General features: G+C 42.3%; 1 pseudogene; it reads right to left on the reverse strand.

Moving 5' to 3' along the window:
• Positions 1–1,720: 1,720 nt before the first annotated feature.
• LOC116635217 lies at positions 1,721–6,430 on the reverse strand (annotated as a pseudogene).
• Positions 6,431–9,007: the final 2,577 nt, after the last annotated feature.

Consider the following 9,007-nt stretch of genomic DNA (forward strand, 5'->3'; position numbering starts at 1 on the left):
CATTTCTGACCATAGTAATGTGTGTTCTTCCCCGGGGTTCCAGTAACTATAGAGTTGCCCTACCACATCAGATATGACTTCCCTGGAGTCTCAGAGCTGACTAGAATCTGGTTTTGTCCATATTGTCAAGGCATATATTTTCTGAAAGCCAGGACTGATCCTACGACTGGGTTCAGTAGGGGCTATCAAGGAGATAAGATTAAAGGAAAGTCAATCAACCATGCTACACCTCGTTTCCTATTTCCTTCACACACACCCACCTACCCCCCCCATAAAAAAAAAAAAGCCCTAGAGGAAACATTTTTAATCTGATTGTGCTACCTGAATGAGTTAGCCCTTTAATCCTCAGTAGACTAGCAAGATTCAGTTTATCCTCTTAGCCAACAGCCTGCTAAAGTTTAGGGATGGGGGTTCACAGATCCGGAAGGCTCAGCAGCCTGGGGAACACAGAACCAGTTCTCGCTCTCTCTCAGCTTTGTCCCCCCTGCATACAAATTCCCACTGTCCACAGAATGATGTCCAAACTCAACAGTCTTTGTCTACAGAACCAGGACGAGCTGAGCCTCCCAAGGCAGGATCTTGTTCTCACTCATCTGCAGGTCTGCCCACCTCTGAGCACAGATGCTGGCACATAAGCCAAATGGAGCTCAGTGAATGAATGGCAACTGTGTGAAAATGTAACTCATATAAAACAAAAGTACCAAATGTCCAAGTCTCTTCAGAGTCTCAAGTCAAAAAAAAAAAAAAAAATTAACTGGAGAGCACTTTAAATCTTTGCCAAATTTCTCAAGGATCACCCCCCAAAAATTCAATTCATAATTTAAAACAAAACTTACAAACTCGTATCTCACCTCCATGGCAATTGGCCCCCAAATCTCTCTCAAATTACCCCCAATTTTCCGAACTTTTCTCATTCCCTTCCCATGTTCCTTTCCAGCTTCCATTCTTTCCTAGAAGTACAGGGTAACAAGTTAAAAACATGAGCTCCGGGGCTCATCTTGCTGGGTCAAATTTCTGTCATGTTTTAACTGAAGCAGGTACCTGGCATGTGGTATAGTACTCAATAAATCCAACTTGTTATTTAAATCCTACTGACTTCTCCAATATCCTTTTTTTTTTTTTTTAACTTGGCCCCTTTTCCATTAATGCAAGACGAAATGTCTATTAGTTTTCCAGGGTTACCAAAACAAACTGCCACAAACTTGGTGGCTTAGCACAACAGGAATTTATTTTCTCACATCTCTGGAGGCCAGAAGTCCAAGGTCAAGGTGTTGGTAGGGCTGTGCTCCTTCCAGAGCTCTAGGGGGGCTTTGTTCTTTGCCTCTTCAAGCTCCTGGTGGCTGTCAGCATCCCTGGGTTTGTGGCTGCCTCTGTCTCCACAGGGCCTTCCTCTGTGTGTACCTCCTCTGTGTGTTTCATGGGAACTTTGTCATTGGATTTAGGGCCCACCCAGATAATCCAACGTGATCTCATTTCAAGATCCTGAACTTAATTCCATCTGCAAAGACACTTTTCTAAATAGCCTCACATTCACAGGTTCCAAGGGGTCGGGGTGTGAACGTATCCTTTTTGCGCAGCCACCATTCAACTCACTACGAAATGACCCCGGGTCCTTCTTTGCGTGGGCGGTGGGCGGGGAGAGGGCTGGATACGCCTGTAATTTAAACTTTTTCTTTTACCCTTGTCATGATGAACAGATCAAGTCAGCAGCCAGCATCAACTACTTGGGAACCTGGGATGAGGTCCTGCGCTTGGCCAAACACAATTCAAAGTGATCTCTGACGGCCATGAAGAGGTTCTGGAACACCATGGCTGCCCAGGTGAGGAAGCGCGCCAGGAGAAGTCGCTTGCTGGGGGGCCGGCAGCAGGACACGCAGTACTTGCAAGCGCTGCAGCAGCCGTCACAGCGGTACTGCTTTGTGCCAGGGACGTTGACGTCCCAGCGGCCATTCCCCAGCAAATCCTCCCTTTCACCAACGTATCCCAGCCTGTCGGTGACGAGGTGCTGCCCTTGAATGGCGCTCCGGCACCGGTGGCCAGGCCGGCCTGCTGTTGCCCAGCTGCAACTGCACTTTCCACAGAATGGGCTGGCCGTGGTCTCGAACCTAGAGGAGATTCTGATCTCTCCCTGCCCTCTCCTCCTGCTCGAAGGTGCTGAGGAGGAAGTAGACCAGCAAGAGCCGGAAGACCAGGGCGAGCAGCCACCGCTTCCAGAGGAGCCGGCGCCACAGCCTGGCGGCCATGTTCACGGCGCCCGCGAATGTCGGGCGTGGCGGCGGGCTGTGCGGCGGGGCAGGCGCAGGCCCAGGCGGCAGGGCCTCTATGTGGCCAGCGGCCCCATCAGTTGTGGCGGGTGGTGGCCCAGCCAGTGTCCGGCAGCCACTAACTCGTCTTTATATTAAGCCTTCACTATTCAAATTATTGTGTAATTTCTGTCTCCTGAATGGACCCTGACAGATAAAACAGCTACTGGTCATAGTCTTCCAGAGATCTTCTATGGCTATGCGGTGTGTGTGTGTGTGTGTGTGTGATCTCTTTTGTTGTATAATTAGTAATATTCTGTACAATGTTGTTGGTTTTTTTAAATTCAACCATTGTTGCATACCAGCACACATAAATTTTTCTCGTTTTTAACTGTTACATAGTATTCTCTTGTATAGATGTACCATAATTTATTTAACCAGTTTCCTATTAATGGAAAATTAGATTATTTCCACTCTTTTCTCCCCACAAATACTATAGTAGTATTCTTATTTGAGAGGTCCATATGCCCATGTGCAATCTTATCTGAAAAATCACTTCCTGGAAAAGATTCTATCTTCTTGAATTCTCTCCAAAATATCTCCATGCTTACTGCTTCCACCATATTATAAGCATTCTTCATTTTAAAAAAAATTAGTGTTTTTTATTAATTGGAATTAAGAAAGCATTTTGCATACATTTTAATTATTTAAAAAACATGTAAAATCAGGGGTGCTTGGGTGGTTCTGTTGGTTAAGCCTCTGACTCTTGATTTTGGCCCAGATCATGATATCAGGGTCATGGGATCCAGCCCCATGTCTGGCTCTGTGCTCAGCACAGAGTCAGAGTCTGCTTGTCCCTCTCCCTCTGCTGCTCCATTAGCTCTCAATCTCTCTCACTCAAATAAATAAATTTTAAAAACCATGTAAAATCAGTGAAAAACACAACGCAAAGAAGATTATCATCAGATATTTTGAGACAGGAATGCCCATGCATACACACACACACACACACACACACACACACATACACACACACACAAACTTTCTATGTTTCCAGAATATAAATTTCTTCTTGAGAATCCATTATATACTTTTTAAAGTTAATAACATTTTCCTCACACTTGTGCCAAGTTGGCTGCTAAAGTAGTAACATAAAAATAGATGAAAATATTTTAATATATTCTGAATTACTCCTAGATATAACTTGATTGATCATTTTATTCTTGCAACAGTTAACTGGCTGTATCAGGTGCTATCCTCTGACATTTCCACTTCTTGTATTAGTGTATCTGTTTTCTTGATTACCAAAACATCTTTTACTTTTCCTTCTCCTATTCTCTATCCATTCAGTCCTCATGTCCTGTTATTCTTTTTCTTTTGTTTGAAGGGAGGTATATTGAGATATCCAATTTCTATACAGTGAAACTCACCCTTTGTAGGTGCATAGCTTTGATAAATGTGTGCAGCTCTGTAACCACCACCATGATAAAAATATTATATAAAATATTTCCCCATCACCCCAGAAAGTTCCATGTGCCCTGTAGGCAAATCCTCCCCATACCCCAGCACCTGGTAACCACTGGTCCGATTTCTGTACCATTAGCTTTGTTTTTTTTCAGAATGTCATAGCCACGGAATCATACAGTATATAGTTTGGCTCCTTTCACTTAGCATAAGGCTTTTGAAATTCATCCATGTTGTAGTATCAGTAGGTCATTTCTTTTTATTACACACTATTCTGTTTATGAATGTACACTTTATCCATTTACTAGTCAATACTTCCAATTTTGGTGATTATGAATAATGCTGCTCTAAACATTCTTTTTTTTTTTTTTTTTTTTAAAGATTTATTTATTTATTTATTTGAGAGAGAGAGAATGAGAGAGCAAGCACATGAGAGGGGGGAGGGTCAGAGGGAGAAGCAGACTCCCTGCCGAGCAGGGAGCCCGATGCGGGACTCAATCCAGGGACTCCAGGATCATGACCTGAGCCGAAGGCAGTCGCTTAACCAACTGAGCCACCCAGGTGCCCGCTGCTCTAAACATTCTTGTCAAAGTCTTTGTGTGGACTAAGATTTTTGTTTTCTTGAGTAATTACCTAGGAGTGAAATTGCTGGTTTGTAGGGTATGTATATATTTAACTTTGTTAGAGACTGCCAAACTCTTTTCCAAAGCAGCTTGTTTTGCATCCTCCCCAACATTTGGCCTTCTTTCTTTCTTTTTACTTTTAAAGCTTTATTTATTTATTTGAGAGAGAGAGAGCATGAGTGGGAGGGGCAGAGGGAGAGGGAGAAAGAATCTCAAGCACAGAACCCGACATGGGGCTCAATCTCATGACCCTGAGATCAGGACCTGAGCTGAAACTAAGAGTCAGACGCTTAACCAACTGCACCAACCAGGTGCCCTGGCCTTCTTTATTTCTGATGGGATGACTGCACTTGTCTCTGCAATGATCTCTTAGCTCCATGCCTTCCAAACTCTGATCCATCCCTCAAATGTGCCTCTAAAATGCCCTCCACTCTTAAGTGGTTCTGACTTCCTCAGGATAAGGTCCAAACTCTTCAGCCTGACACAAACAAGACTCTTCAAGCTCTGAGCTCCTTCCTCACCCACCCTCCCAACCACATTCCTTCCCACTCAGGCAGCTGGACACTGGCTCTAAGTTGCAGACTGGGCCCCTTTTTCCTAACTCGGTACTTCTGTGTAGCCTAATGTGGTGTTTCTATTATTTTCTATTCCCAGCATGAATACACTCTCTGAATTTTGGGTAGTGTTGGCATTTATGCAACTGAATATCTACCAGGGTATTTTTTTCTCCCACTATTTTTTATGAAAATTTTCAAAAACTCAACAAAGTTGAAAAACTAGTGCAATGAACACCCAGATTCAATTCAACAATTGTTAACATTTTGTTATGTTTGACTCCTTTATCTATCTACCATAGATTCAATTCTTCTTCTCCTTCCCCTTCTCTTCCTGGTCCTCCTTCCTCTCCTTCTTTTCTTCTTCTGCTCCTCTTTCTTCTTTTCCTCCTCCTCCTCCTTTTGCTAAACCATTTCAGATTTCAGATGTTTACTAAACCATTTGCTAAATACATTTCAAGTGTATGTATCTCCTAAAAATTAGAACAACCTCCTTCATAACTACACCATTACTTTACCTTAAGTAAATTTAAAATACCTAATATTGTCTAATACTCTTTGTATTCATAGTTTGCTATTGTCCTCAAAATATATTTCACCTCATTGTTTTCCAAGCCAAGATCCAATCAAGCTTCATACATTGCATTTATCTACCAGTGAATGTTTAACTTTGATTGAGTCACAGTTTGCCCAGCTACCTGCTTCTTCACCTTGATGACTCAGTTGTGTCCCTGCCTTAGCAAGAAATCTCCCATGAACCTCCAGCTCCATTCAAGTTCCCTGTGCCTTGCTGTGATTTCAAGAAGCCTATGCTTAAATCTATTGGGAGATTTGACATTTTGTATTACAAACCTGTTATTGAAATTTTCTATTTCCTCAATTAGATTCTGAGCATCTTGAGGGCAAAAAAATTGGCATTCTTTGCCTTCCTGCTAGATGGTAATCGTTCAATACATTTAAAGAATAAGTGATGGAATACCAGTTCCTTGGTCTCTCATTGGGAAGAGCTACAATAAATAAATAGACTCTGAGGGCTGGAGCCAGGATGAACAGGGAAAAGGGCAGGTAAGACAAAGGTTTGAGAGGCCATTCCAAATACAGAATGTTGCTTGGAGAGCTTTGAATATGAATTGTATATTCCATCCCCTCTCTCAGTAGGTGAAACACTAGATGTTTATGAATTAGAGATAAACGTAGAGTCTAGCAGCACCATAAACATTTTGGCCAGATAATTCTTGAGAAAGAATTATAAAGACAAAAATCAAGGCTACTGCAACCCAGTGGTCCATTTCTGTTTACACAGCTGTTCTACTGCTGCTTTCCTAATGTGTTTTTAAGGAAATATCCACTTCCGGTGGGTCCCTAGATTGGGCCTTGACGACCACTTTATGCCCATGGTCACTGGAGAAAATCGTAATTCAACCACTTTGAACTTCCAGGATGAAATTTCTCCCTGAATAGTAGCCTTTTCTGCAGTTAAATTTTCATCTTTGTGGCAAACTTTTCTTTTGGATAAACTTCTTTCAGATACTTCCTTCTTCTCCATTTCCCATCACCTGTGGGATTAATTCCAGGATCACACATTAACTTTGATTCCAAAGTGACTCAGAGGCTGCACACCAAGACTATTTTAGGTGGAGTGTTTCCTCCTGAGTCATCTTGTCCCCTGGTAGCAAGCATCCTGCGGATTTCCTCAGCTCTGCTGTTGAGAACAGGAAGCCAAGGCCAGAAGCAGCCAATAAGCACGGCAGCCCAGTGACTCTCCCTGGTTCTTGGAGCACTAGCAAGAAAATCCTGATTTAGTAAGAATTCATTGGCAAGAAAATTGGGAGTTTACTGGAGATAAATGGCTTCAGGAATCTTCTTTATGAGTACACCTATTTTTTTCAGGAGGCAGGTTAAAAAAGAGTCTTCTTAGAAATGAAATTAAGTAAATTTTTTTTCTTTTTTTTGCTTGTCTGGGGACACTTCATTAGATGTATTCATTAATGGGATCACCAAAATAAGGATATTACTCAACTCCCCTTTCCACAATTTTATCAGATTTTCCAGCCTGTCATATCCTCTTTATTTACTTCTGTCACCCTCACACTTACTGAACGGTCTTCCAAATGGCAGTTGGTCCTGTACCTCCCCAAGTCTTTGTAACTACCTGTGACATAAAAGTCGACTAAGACTGGGGAGTATTAGCCATGCATGTTGGCTTCCCTGACCCTATCTCCACAGTAGACAGCAGTCATATATCTAGCTAACCTATCTTGTTACCAGTGTGTCTTCAAAGTAACACTACCAAGGAATCAGAATATCCACATTTGAAACCCATTTGCAATGAAGAAGAAGGGATTGATACATAAAAGTGTATCCGGCAAAGGCAGTTGAAGAGTCCAAAGAATATAAAAGTCTTGGACTTAACTTCTAGTTCTTGGGCAAGTTGAAAATTTTTTTTTCTTAGGTCCTTTTTTTTTCACATGCAAAATGAGATTAATAATGCTTTCACCTTAGTGTCATTGAATTCATTTTTTTGTTTGTTTGTTTTAATGTGTGAAAGCTTCTAGCACAGTTTCTAGCATGAAAAAAGACATCTAATGAGTATTAGATGTCAATTCATCATGATTACTTTGAGGGACACCCGAATTGGGAGTGACTGCTCATCTCACCGACATTGGAATTTACTGGAAGCCATTGCGCTGGTAGAAGATGGAAAATCCTCAATGATTCCACTCTCTGTAAACTTTAACAAAAAGTATTTAGTCACTCTTCTTCAAAGTACAAAGTATCAGCAATAAGAATAAGAATAAAATCTCAACTAAATCCTCTCAATTCCTTTTTCCAATCCTCTTGTTTCCCATCCTACCTCGCCTCTCACTTTCATGGCCACACCGTGTTAGTCTGCAGGGACTACTATAGCAAAATAGTACAGACTAGGGGGATTAAACAACAGAAATTTATTTTCTCAGAGTAATGGAAGCTTGGAGGTCCAAGATCAAGATGTCAGCAGGTTTGGTTTCTCTTGAGACCTCTCTCCTTGGCTTACAGATGGCTGCCTTCTTGTTGTGTCCTCACTCAGTCTTTTCTCTGTACACCAGGTGCACTTGGTATCTCTTTGTGTGTTCAAATTTCCTCTTCTTATAAGGACACCAGTCACATTGGATTAAGGCCCACCCTACCAGCCCCGTTTTTACTTAATTACCACTTTAAATATAGTCACATTCTGAGGTTATAAGGATTAGTGCTTCAACATAATGAATTTTGAAGGACACAATTCAGCCCATAATACACCTTTAGACTTTGTCTTCATCAATGCCTGAAACATTTTAATCTCAAATTCCAGCATCCCACTTCTCAATCATTAAATTCTGCCTTTCCAGCTCTTTCTCTTTCTGCCACCCCAAACCAGGAACTCTTCAACCACACTGGGACACACAGTCTCCAAATCCAACCCCCTTTTCTCTCTCCTCACATTCTCTCATGTCCTTAACTTGACTTTCTCACACTGCGTTCCATGGTCCATCATTGTAATCACTCTCTTACATAGATTCTTGATTCCCTTGCCTCTCTCTCTTCACGGTACTTGCCTGGCAAAGTCCCAGTCCTGACAATTCCAGCTTCCTTACTCCTCTGCCCATACCTCTGCAGCTGCAGTTCACTAGGAAAAACACTCAATCATGCTGCCCAGGCTCACTATCCATTTATGACCTCATTGGGCCCCCACTGCCTGCTGGCAATCCTCCAGACCATCCACCATCCTAGGCAACTGTTTATACCTTTTCCTCTCTCTCCAAACCTTTAATACTCTCCCCCCATTCTCCTTCTCGGCTGATCAACTGGCTTCCTGTTTCACCAAGAAAACAAATCCAATCTCGTCTGTTCTGTCTTCCTTTCTGTGCCAAGGACTGAGGGGCCCAGGCTATATCTAAGACCAACTCCTCCATCTGTGTACATGCTCCCAACCCTTCTCATTTACTCAAGGACACATTCCAGCAATTCTCCCCTCTCTCTCTTGCATTATCAATCCCCACCTCCCCTCACCCGCTCCCAACAAGAACATTCCCATCAATGTACAGACATACTACAATTTTTCCCATTAAATTTTTTCCCTTGACTTCCATTTTCCTCCAGCTAC

Source organism: Phoca vitulina, unplaced genomic scaffold, assembly GCF_004348235.1.
Source record: "Phoca vitulina isolate PV1807 unplaced genomic scaffold, GSC_HSeal_1.0 scaffold10, whole genome shotgun sequence".
NCBI lineage: Eukaryota > Metazoa > Chordata > Mammalia > Carnivora > Phocidae > Phoca > Phoca vitulina.